Raw genomic sequence first — 12,841 nt, 5'->3', positions numbered from 1 at the left:
CCTGTCCCAGGCTCTAGATGAAGATCTATCAGCCTATACCAGCCATGTAGAATCAGAGAATCGAATCTGGGACACAATTTGTTATCAATCTTTTCTACTTAACTACTCTTTTCCATGTTACCGATGTCACCATGCTGCCTCATGTTTCTCTATACACTAAAAGATTGTATCTTTATTTTTATTTCATTTGTAATGGGAATATTTTTAGGAGATGCTCCAGTCTTTTTGGTAGTGTATTTGCAGTTCTCCCTATAGGGTGAGTTGCTTAGGATGATTTCCAAAGACTGCAATGGTTAGAATACCTACTAATTAAATTTGAAGATGGTGAAATATTTAATTAGCAGAGACACTTAGAAGTGTATGTATTTTGTCAAAGATCAAAAAAGTAGCTATTTTAGAAAATTGGTGTAATAAAATGATTTTGAAGTTGAGATTCAGGTAAAAAATAGAGGTACAGGAACCAGAAGCAGTTACCATTGCCCAACTCAATTACCCTTGTAGTAATTTCTAAAGTTGGGATAATCAGGACAGAGGAAAGTGAACAGGAATGGCCAAATAAAAGAAATGAAGTTTCAGTAAAATTTGAGACAGGCTGATTGAAATTAAAAGCTAAATAAAACAAGGTTGAAAATGATTCCAAGCTTGTCGCTTTTAAAGAATAGCTGCTCTGTTGACATCAGTAAAGAATTTGGCAAACAAAGGCCTCCTGTACACCTTGGAAGGCACTTTTGCATCAAGGCTTTCATGAACTTCCTTTGAATTTTCCACATCTTGTTTTTATTAAGAAGTTAAAATTGAATTTAATATTTCTAAAGGCCTGGCTAACACCAAAGAAATAAAGAAAAATTAATTAATTATAAATTAGTAAGAATTTTTTTCTCCCCTCTCAGTTCCTATTAATATTAGGTTACATACAATCAAACAGGAGTCAATCATTGCCTGACTATATACATTCATGCTATAATTCATGTCATTCTGCGGGGCAGCAGCCCCTCATGTTTGTGCTTCTGAACAAAGGCTGTCCAAGAACCAACAAAGCTGGGCTCTGTTGGGGAGATAATGCAATAAAATGTTTCTGGAAGGGAAATTTCAAAGCCCAAAGCTTCATATACATAATAGCAATAGGGCCTGCTTAGCATTTGGGCTAATTTAACTTGCTCTCTGATTCCTGGAGTCTACTCCTCCTCTGCTGCTGTGCTGTGCCAGCATTCATTAGATATAATATGCTGGCTAACGTCCTTGCAGTGCCTAGAAGACCTACTTAAGGGCTTCAGGGTGAACACACATGAAGGAAGACTTTCCAAGAGGAAAACTTTCTTCCTGGAACTCGAGTGTTTTGGCCTAAAAGCTTTGGAAAGTCTAGCATCTTTCCGTTGCATTCTTTCTCCTACCATCTTATTGTTCTTGTTTCAAGAGTCATTTTTACAAATCAGCTTCTCCCAGTTAATAGGATGAGCAGTATGGAGGAGGCTAGATGTTTATCACTGTGTTTAGATTCTAAACTGCAGAGGCAGGGGTACAGGAGGATAAAAAGTGTTCAAAAAATGCATAAGTAAAACACACCAAAAATCACTTTGGAAGATACTTTTTCTACCTAAGCTCCTGACCTTTCACCAATGATTACAGATTCTCCTCAAGTGATCTTTTCGCATCTCAGTTTGTGCCTTCAAATTTTTTGGTAACTTGAACGTAAATGTCTTCCTGACTGAAGGCGTGATCACTTGGGACACACAATTCAGAGCTTTTCATTGATAACAATGAAGTCGATGTCAATTCTAGACCATAACTGTCTAGTCCATTTTCCAGTTGCCATATGATCTACCTGTGCAGAACAATTCCAGGAATTGGGGAGTGCTAACCATCACTCCAAAAGACATAATAGTTCCTTGTGTGTTCTCCAGGACATTCAATGTTTTTCCTCTAGAACACTGTATCTGATTCTCATACAAATTTCCAAATCCAGTTTATGTCCCACCATCTGATTATAAATTAGAGGGGTTTGGTTAATAGTGGAAGCAAAGAAAATGGAATATGTCAAAGACAAAAATTAGATGACACTATCCATGGCAGGGACACTTTAGGTTTTCAGAACTCTTGAGGAAGTCCATTTTTATTCTTAGCTTATGCATCAAGTTACATTAATGTCACATCATTAAACATTTGTTTAGTTGAATTTCCTTTATTTTGATTCAACTCTCATCAACTCACCTTCTGATTACAATTTGATTGCCTAGAGGGAAAAAATTGAGTGTATCTTCTAGACTTGGAATAGATTCATCTTAGAGACAGATATATTTCACTATCAATAAAACGAGTAAATTGGCAGTTATGGTTTTACACATCAGTCACATGAACTTGGTTACCATGAGCTCAGTCCTGAGAGGCGAATCTACTCATGATGTACCAATAAAAATCAAGTTGTTAAGCTTGCAAAACTGAAGATCAGTCTCTGGGCCATGTATATCCACTAAAGCAAAGAATACCATATTGTGAGACCTAATGGAAGCCAACCAGCCACCATTCCACAGCAAACACACACTCCTTCTGAATCATTTTGCAGAGCTATGAAGTCCTTGCCCCTTATAGTTGTTTTTCTGAAACTCAGCTACCCAGGAACTTGGCAACATTTCATTATTTATGTCTTTGCTGAATAAAATCTTCTTTCCCAAACGTATAGATCAATTGCTAGTTAAGCTTTCCTCAGTTACTATCAGTGCAGCTGGGCTGTGTTAAACATGTTTCACAACCTCAGACTAATGACAGCATCTTTCCACTCCCCATTTGTTCTGTGGCTCCCATAAATGAATGACTTCTGTCATATCTCTTTGTCCCCTACTAAGCCACTATGAAACTCCTGATGCCACTCCTTCAGTTCATTGACTGGGGTAGGGATGTCCATTTTTCAAAATAAATGATGTTGTGTATTCCTCAATACTGTGTATTTTTTGACATGATGGAGAAAAAAGCCCACAAAATTGCACTTAAGTACTGCTACTGACACATGATCAACCATTTGACCAGTGACCCAACATATCACATCTTGTGTGAAAACAGTACCTCTGGCTGTCTTGAGGTCATGCATGAAGCTGAAAGAATCCCCTCTACAAGAAAAGGTATTAGTCAAGATACTCTAAGCCAGTCATAGTTCATTTTGTCCCCTTCAGATAAGGACTTTCCTTCAAGGAACTCAAGAAAACCATAAACATTTAATTTCCTTGATTTTTTCATTTCTGTATTCCCAAGTCTGAGCAATGCTTAGCATTTAACTGACATTTAATTCAATAAATATATGTTGATTGAATTAATTGAATGATAAATGATTTTGAATTTTAGTTTTATGTTCCCAATTTTGTTTTTCTCCTGTATATTCCTACTTCCTTTTCCCTTTCCATCTTTAAAATGTTTCTCATATCACCTTCATGTCATAACTTTATGCTTCTCTTACTCTTTCTCAGGGATATGTGATAGAAGTAGTAGTAATTAGAAATGTATAAGCCATCAAAACAATAAGAATTGAAAGTTCCCTTAGAGCACTGAAGGATCACTCTATGACAGATCCTAAATGGCTTGTGAATAGAACACACCATGTATGTGATACATTAGTTATAAAGTATTTTCTCTTTCTTATCCTAAAATATAATAATCATATAAATCATCACATACTTGTATAGTGCTTTATGGTTTATGGGCACTTTCATAAACATTCTCTACTCAGATGCTTTTAAGAACTGTATGCTTTTTAATATGTATATCTCTACATATTGAATATTTCTGAAGAGAGTCTGATGTCCTACAGTCTCTTGTTTTATTCTTTAACCTATTTGTTTTTCATCTTATTGTCTTCTCTTCAAATAGCAAATCATAATTTCATCATTGCTCTTTCAGATGTTACCACCAAAGCCTCTATATTTACGATTGTGTCATTGGTTTATATTTTTAGAATAAAGAACAAATGGCTTAGCAAAGGGTAAAATTAGAACTCATCATGGTTTTACGTTATGAATAAATTTCAGAAGATATGTATGTACATGCTTCATTACACTTATATATTTGCTTAAATATCACACACATGTTTCCCAGCTCAACACTACACCAAAATACAGCTCTGCTGTTTCCAGAGGTATAAAACTCGGGAAAAACCCAAGTATGCTACAAATTTGTGTGTCCTTGTTACTACTCTGGGTGAGCTTGTAAACTCATATATACAAAAAGCTTAATTCCAAAGTCATTGTCCCTGGAAGGGAACTAAAAAGTTTCCTGACATGGAATCCAGGGTTCCAGGGTAAGTGATCAAATCCACTGTCATCTTTGCAAAACAACTGCATTAATGTTCTTCTCTTTCTCATTTCGAATTTTAATATTTTTATTTTTTTACCAAAACTTCATTCACAGTTGAGCTTTGCCCAGATTACAAAATTGGTGATTCCTCATACTACATTCATATCCATACAGCAGGCACCAAATTCTCTCTATCTAACTTTCTTTTTCTTGGAAGGTGAGATATCTGGGAACCTGCCCCCGATAGTCACGTCGGTTGTTTTCTACTTTCCCTAAGCATCGGCTGGGTTGAGAAATAAAGGGACAGAGTACAAAAGAGAGAAATTTTAAAGCTGGGCGTCTGAGGGAGACATCACATGTTGGTAGGTTCCGTGATGCCCCCTGAGCCATAAAACCAGCAAGTTTTTATTAGTGATTTTCAAAAGGGGAGGGAGTGTATGAATAGGGTGTGGGTCACGGAGATCACGTGCTTCACAAGGTAATAGCATATCACAAGGCAAATGGAGGCAGGGCAAGATCACAGGACCACAGGACCAGAGTGAAATTAAAATTGCTAATGAAGTTTCGGGCACCATTGTCATTGATAACATCTTATCAGGAGACAGGGTTTGAGAGCAACCGGTCTGACCAAAATTTATTAGGTGGGAATTTCCTCGTCCTAATAAGCCTGGGAGCACTATGGGAGACTGGGGCTTATTTCATCCCTACAGTCTCAACCATAGAAGATGGCCACACCCAAGGGGGCCATTTTAGAGGCCCACCCTCAGGGGCGCATTCTCTTTCTCAGGGATGTTCCTTGCTAAGAAAAAGAATTCAGCGATATTTCTCCCATTTGCTTTTGAAAGAAGAGAAATATGGCTCTGTTCCACCCAGCTCACCAGCGGTCAGAGTTTAAAGTTATCTCTCTTGTTCCCTGAACATTGCTGTTATCCTGTTCTTTTTTCAAGATGCCCAGATTTCATATTGTTCAAACACACATGCTTTACAATTTGTGCAGTTAACGCAATCAACACAGGGTCCTGAGGCGACATACATCTTCCTCGGCTTATGAGATGACAGTATTAAGAGATTAAAGTAAAGACAGACATAGGAAATCACAAGGGTATTGATTGGGGAAGTGATAAGTGTCCATGAAATCTTCACAATTTATGTTTAGAGATTGCAGTTAAAGACAGACATAAGAAATCATAAAGGTATTAATTTGGGGAACTAATAAATGTCCATGAAATCTTCACAATCCACATTCTTCTGCCACAACTTCAGCTGGTCCCTCCGTTTGGGATCCCTGACTTCCCGCAACAGTGAGACATTTCTACCATTGAAATGGGGTTAAGATAGCAAGGCAAGTCCAATAAAGGCCTTTCCTTCTTGCCAGGCACTCTGATTACACTCTGCACACTGTACCAGGTAATTGGATTATAGTAGCACAGGTAGCACTTTTATGCTTACATCATATTGAGGACTTCTGATACATCTGTGCTCTATGGGATCCTAACTTGGTGTATTAGTCTGTTCTCATGCTGCTATGAAGAAATATCTGAGACTGGGTTTTGTTTTTTTTTTTTTGAAAAGGAGTTTCACTCTTGTTGCCCAGGCTGGAGTGCAGTGGCACGATCTTGGCTCACTGTAAACTCCGCCTCAAATTCCAGTGATTCTCCTGCCTCAGCCTCCCGAGTAGCTGGGATTACAGGCACCTGCCACCATGCCCGGCTAATTTTTTATGTTTTTCGCAGAGACGGGATTTCACCATGTTGGCCAGGTTGGTCTTGAACTCCTGACCTCAGGTGATCCACCCACCTCGCCTCCCAAAGTGCTAGGATTACAGGCATGAGCCACTGCACCTGTCCTAGTAAGTTATAAAGAAAAGAAGTTTAATTGACTCACAGATCTGCATTGCTGGGGAGGCCTCAGGAAATTTACAATCATGGCAGAAAGTACCTCTTCACATGGCAGCCGGAGACAAAATGAGTGCCAGCAGGGGAAATGCCAGACACTTATAAAACCATCAGATCTCGTGAGACTCACTCATTATCATGACAATAGCATGGGGGAAACTGCCCCCATGATTCAATTACCTCCACCTGGTGCTGCCCTTGAACCGCGGGGATAATGAGGATTACAATTCAAGGTGAGATTTGAGTGGGGACACAGAGCCAAAACATATCATTCCACCCCAGGACCCTACCAAATCTCATGTCCTCATATTTTAAAACACAGTCATGCCCTTCCAACAGTCCCCCAAAGTCTTATTCCAGCATAAACCCAAAAGTCCAAGTCCAAAGTCTCATCTGAGACTGGAAAGTCCCTTCCACCTACAAACCTGTAAAATCAAAAGCAAGTTTGTTACTTCCCAGATACAATAGAGTTACAAGCATTGGGGAAATACATCCATTCCAAATGAGAGAAACCAGCCAAAACAAACTACAGGCCCCATGCAAGTTTGAAATCCAGTAGGGCCATCATTAAACTTTAAAGTTCCAAAATGATCTCCCTTGACTCCATGTCTCACATCTAAGTCACACTGATGCAAGAGGTGGGCTCCCATGGCCTTGGGCAGCTCCACCCCTGTGGCTTTGCAGGGTACAGTCCTCCTCCCTGCTGTTTTCACAACTGGCATTGAGTGTCTGTGGCTTTTCCAGGTTCATGTTGCAAGCTGTCAGTGGATCTGCCATTCTGGAGTCTAGAGGATGGTGGCCCTCTTCTCACAGCTCCACTAGGCAGTGCCCCAGAAGGGACTTGGTGTGGGGGTCCAACCCCACATTTCCCTTCTGCACTGCCCTAGCAGAGGTTCTCCATGAGGGCTCCATCCCTGCAGCAGACTTCTGCCTGGACATCCAGGTATTTCCATACATCCTCTGAAATCTAGGCAGAGGTTCCCAAATCTCAGTTCTTGACTTCTGTGCACCCACAGGATCAACACCATGTGGAAACCCCTAGGCTTGGACTTGCACCCTCTGAACCTGTACCTTGGCCCTTTTTAGCCAAGGCTAGAGCTGAATCAGCTGGCATGTTGGGCACCATGTACCAAGGCTGCAAGTTGGATCGGGGATGGGGGTGGCCCTGGGCCAGGCCCATGAAACCATTTTTCCCTCCTAGGCCTCTGGGTCTCTGATGGGAGGGGCTGCCACAAAGGTCTCTGACATGCCCTGGAAACATTTTCCCCATTGTCTTGGTGATTAACATTCAGCTCCTCATTACTTATGCAAATTTCTGCGGCAGGCTTGAATTTCTCCCTAGAAAATGGGTTTTTCTCTTCTATCACATCATCAGGCTGCAAATATTCCAAACTTTTATACTCTGCTTCCTCTTGAACACTATGCCACTTAGAAATTTCTTCTGCCAGACACCCAAATCATCTCTCTCAAGTTCAAAGTTCCACAGATCTCTAGGGCAGGGGACAAATGCCACCAGTCTCTTCGTTAAAGCATAGCAAGAACGACCTTTGCTCCAGTTCCCAACAAGTTTCTCATCTCCATCTGAGACCACCTCAGCCTGGTCTTCATTGTACATATCACTATCAGCATTTTGGTCAAAGTCTTTCAACAACTGTCTAGAAAGTCCCAAACTTTCCCACATCTTCCTGTCTTCTTCTGAGCCCTCCAAACTGTTCCAACCTCTGCCTGTTACTCAGTTCCAAAGTCACTTCACATTTTCAGTTATCTTTACAGCAGTGCCCCACCAGCTCAGTACCCATTTACTATACTAGTCCATTCTCACACTACTATGAAGAAATACCTGAGACAATAATTTATAAAGGAAAGAGGTTTAATTGACTCACAGTTCTGCATTGCTGGTGAGGCCTCAGGAAAGTTGCAATCATGGTGGAAGGCACCTCTTCACAGGGAGGGCAGGAGACAGAATGAGTGCCAGCAGGGGAAATGCCAGATGCTTATGAAACCATCAGATCTCATGAGACTTATTCATTATCACAAGAACAGCATGGGGAAAACCACCTCCATGATTCAATTACCTCCACTTGGTCCCACCCTTGACACATGGGGATTATGAGGATTACAATTCATGGTGAGATTTGGTGGAGACACAGAACCAAACATATCACTTGGGTATTTTTACAGTGCATACTATTTATTAAGATAACTACACTGTGTTTCTTATTTTTGCATCCTACCTCACAGTTAGAATATAGGCTAAAAGAAAGTTTTAACTCCTAAATGCCTTATCACTACCTTAAATGCTACAACTTCACATCTGTAAATATATTTGTTTACATACCCCACCTAAGGTCTACATACCAATTTCCTAATTCCAAGTTGCCTGTCCTACTTTCTAAAGCTTCCCTGCCAAACTTAAATGAATGGAAGAAGATAGGGACTGTCTCTCTGCAGACCTGTCACAATTGTGCTGGTGGTTCCTTGGCTATGTGGAAAAGCCATCTGAGTCTCTCTGACCCCAGAATCCCCATTTGTGACCATGACCTTGCCAAGAAACATACTGCTCACTTGCAAGGAATAATATACCAGGACAAAATTAAATTCTTTATCCTTGAAAACACGTACTCTAGAAAAAGCAAGATACTATCATTGCAATTTTAGATTTTGGTTTGCTTTGCTTCACACCAAGAAGTTAAAATATTTTCTTTCTAGAGATATTACTGGATGACTCAACATAGCTAATTAGTAGAATATCCCATTCGGATGGTCACCAACTCATGAACTCCCCCTTCTAAATGTCTCATTTAATTGAGGCTTGCATTTTCTCTCACCTGTACCTTCAACATATCCACGTAGCTCCCCTTCTCCATTTCTGTCTTCCACCCAATATCACAAAAATGCCTTTGCTAAGCTCAGACTGTGTCACTTCTTTGCTTATAAGCCTTTCATGGCATCTCAAACAATTAAATCCAAATTAATGCAAATGGCAACTAGTCAGCTAACAGATGGGTTCAAGTTTCCAATCCATTGTGATTTCTTCCCAACACTCTCTGCTCCCCTGCACTGAACAGGCTCCACATCCCCATCTCTGTGCTGCTGCATAAGCCACCTCTTCTGCCTCAGAGGCCCTCTCCTTCTCTACCTGATCATTTCCTTCATTTTAAGAGGCACATTTTCATGTTTTGGAGGTGGAGAAAGTCTTACAGTTGATGTCAGAAGAAAACTGTTGCCTTCTAAGTAAGTGGTTTATTGCATGAGTATATGTGACATCAGGCTTACTTAGGAGTATCTGTTTATCCGATTATCATCTCAAGTAAGTTATTTGCATTGATAGCACAAATAGATGAAATTTATTTAAATGTGTATCCTTAATTGTCTTGAAAATATCTTCAAAAAGATTACATTATGATGTAGCATTTACATAAAAAGTTATTGGGAACATAGAAGAATGCTTGTTTTGTGCTTGGCAATGTGACTAGAGGCAGCAGAACTTGCCAAATCCAGCAAATTTTTAGAAGACAGGCTGATGTGACTGATACATGCATCATGAGGGATCGTCTCTCAAGCAGCAAATATCTGTCTGTCAGGAATTTCCACTTGAATTTCAAGAAAAGCTACTTAATTTCCTTTAGCTAAGGAGAAAAATGCCATGTTTAACCGAACAGGAAATACAGATAAAACCTGGTTCTCTTCCATAACCCTCAAAAATTATATTTTCAGTCCTAACAAGATCAAGATCAAAACTGTCAGCTATGGAAAGCCACACGGCACAGCCTTGCTAAATACACATAACTATTGATTACCAAAAGTGATTCAGAAGACTTAATCTCAATATGGAGAAAGCTAAGTTGCAAACTTAGAGTGGGATAAGAAAGTACAAAAATATATACTATTAGCAGGTTTTATTCAATGGTTGTATTTAATCTAATGCTTCTTTTTTTCCAAAGTTGTTATTTGGCCAAAGATATATTGCCCAATTGATGACATCTTAGACTCAAGGAAATCTGATGTTTCTTTATGTCCTAGGCATTCTCATGCAGAACTCTTTTAATTCTTACAGCATGTAACACAAAGGATAATTGCTTGGCAAGATGGATACTAATTTTATATGATGTGATTATTATACATTGCATGCCTGTATCAAAACATCTCATGTACCCCATAAATGTATGCATCTACTATGTACCCACAAAAGTAAAGTTAAAATTAAAAAAAAAAATTCTTACAGCAATGCTATGGAATACATACCCCACTTTACAGACAGAAAAACTGTGGCTCAGGATGTTTAAGGCACCTACCCAAGGTATATAGTAAGGAAAGTACTGAAGTACTTGAGCTTGGGTCTAGTGTAACTCCAGTGCCAGTATGCGATATGCCTTGCCACTCTTTCCTAGTACGAAGGCCACAGTTGACTCTGTTGAGAATGTGTTAGCTGTGTCTTTTGAATACCTATTTGAATTAGTTGGCTTAATCATCAATAGAAGGAGATTCAGTGACCCTAAGAACACATAGACATCATTAGCTGAGTTAATTCCTATGGCAATGTCAGTTTCAAAACAAGGCTATCATCTTTTGGTCTCATTTTTCCCCATGTTGTAATGTTCCCAGGTAGATTAAGATTCCGGCCAGGCGCGGTGGCTCACACCTGTAATCCCAGCACTTTGGGAGGCCAAGATGGGCAGATCACCTGAGGTCAGGAGTTCGAGACCAGCCTGACTAACATGGAGAAACCTCGTCTCTACTAAAAATATAAAATTAGCCAGGCATGGTGGTACATGTCTGTAATCCCAGCTACTCAGGAGGCTGAGGCAGGACAATCGCTTGAACCTGGAAGGCGGAGGTTGTGGTGAGCCGAGATCTCGCCATTGCACTCCAGCCTGGGCAACAAGAGTGAAACTCTATCTCAAAAACAAAAGATTCCTTATATGCAGGAAACCATGGCTCATACTTCTTTTTCTCACTTGAACATAGCTGGACACATCATCATCAATAAGTATGTATTTATTTATAAGTTCATCTTCAATTTCTAAGGAAACAAAAATATAGTTTGTTGTTAAAATACACACACACAGAAATATGAGTTTATTCCCATACTATACTATCGTTCAATGTATTTTGGGTTTGGATCCAACAATTAAGGATCTATCTATGGGTCTGCATAAAACTATTTCTTCCCATTACCCCATTCCAACAATAAAAGTCATCATGATTTAAATTCAATAAATTACAGTATCCCTATTTTACCCCTGGAATATTCATGGCACCCACTGATCTTCTAGGGCATGGCAGCTGGGATAAGGAGCTCCAAGAAGAGCAATCATACTTCCTGCCTCCCTATTCATTGTCCGTCTTCCTAGCATGTAAGTACTCCCTCCTCAGTCATCTCCCAAAGAAATCTGACGGACAGCTGTCTCTGGAGGTACTCAGAACCCATTCATGAAAGGCAGGAAGTGGCATAAACAAACAAAAGCTATTTTAATGGACTGAACTGACTTCCAAACTTCAACAAAATACATTTTACTTTGGTTTGTTTTCACATTCTAAAGAGCAATTGTGACAGTTTTGGTCTTTATCTCCATGCAACTCTGCCTTCATGGATTGAGACTGACAAAAATTATCTGAAATTTCATAGCTACTGGGTGTTAAAAAGTATGCACACAGTAAACAAACTCATTCTTGTGGGCAGAGAGTTCTGACTTTTATTGGTTTCTGAAGTTAAAAACTACTTAATAACCCCGTCTTTGTTTTTCTATGGGTAGTATTTATACCCCAAAGTAGAAGTTAGGATAAAGCATTCCTTTAGAGATTACCTTAGTAAGCCTGCCCTGCAAATCCTAAGGACCTAGAACATGTTCTAAAATTATGTTTCAAAATTGGATTTGTCTAAGTTTTAAACATCTAGCTCTAACCTTATATCCCCTCATTTTGAGCTTTAACCACTATTCAGTATTTATGGAAAACAGCTCTAAGTTAATGAAAGAGAATATATACCATTAAAAATCTATATGCCGATTAGATTTATAGGGCATAATTCAATAATTTTTTATAAAGCAATAAAAACACTTGCCAACTCTCATGAAAAACAACCATATGTTTTGGTTTTAATAATGAAAATGTTTTATAAATAAGCTCCAATTATGGTCTGTATTATTTGAAAAGCATTGAATCTTTTCCTCTTCCAAGTATATTTTTTCTCTATTTTTTGAGGCAGTCTTAATAATTTACATGTAAATTTATAGTATTTCCAGGGGTTTTTTTAACCACAAAAAAGACATTCATTTTTTTTTCTTTTAGTTTCCAGTGTTCCCTAAAAGGACACTTTTAAGTTAGATGACTAATATATCAATTATGAAAACATTTTATCTTTCTAAGAATTACTTTTATCTGTGGATTTCAAAGCAAATTAAATCATAACCACAGATTATTCTATCAAATTTAAGGACAGATTCATTCCATGAATTAATACGCCCATTTAAATTATATGAAAATAAAACTTTTGATGTATTTTATATATCCCCATATCAGTTATGTGTAAGTATAAAATACTGCCATATTCTTTCTGGAAAACAACTTGGTAATATGTATTAAGAGCCTCAAAAAGGTTCTTGCCCTTTGACCCAATGTCTATCATAAGGACATAATCACCAAGGCTTACCAAAATTTCAATATGA

This window comes from Pan troglodytes, chromosome 13 (genome assembly GCF_028858775.2).
Source record: "Pan troglodytes isolate AG18354 chromosome 13, NHGRI_mPanTro3-v2.0_pri, whole genome shotgun sequence".
Lineage (NCBI taxonomy): Eukaryota > Metazoa > Chordata > Mammalia > Primates > Hominidae > Pan > Pan troglodytes.
Note: the sequence above shows the minus strand (reverse complement) of the source record.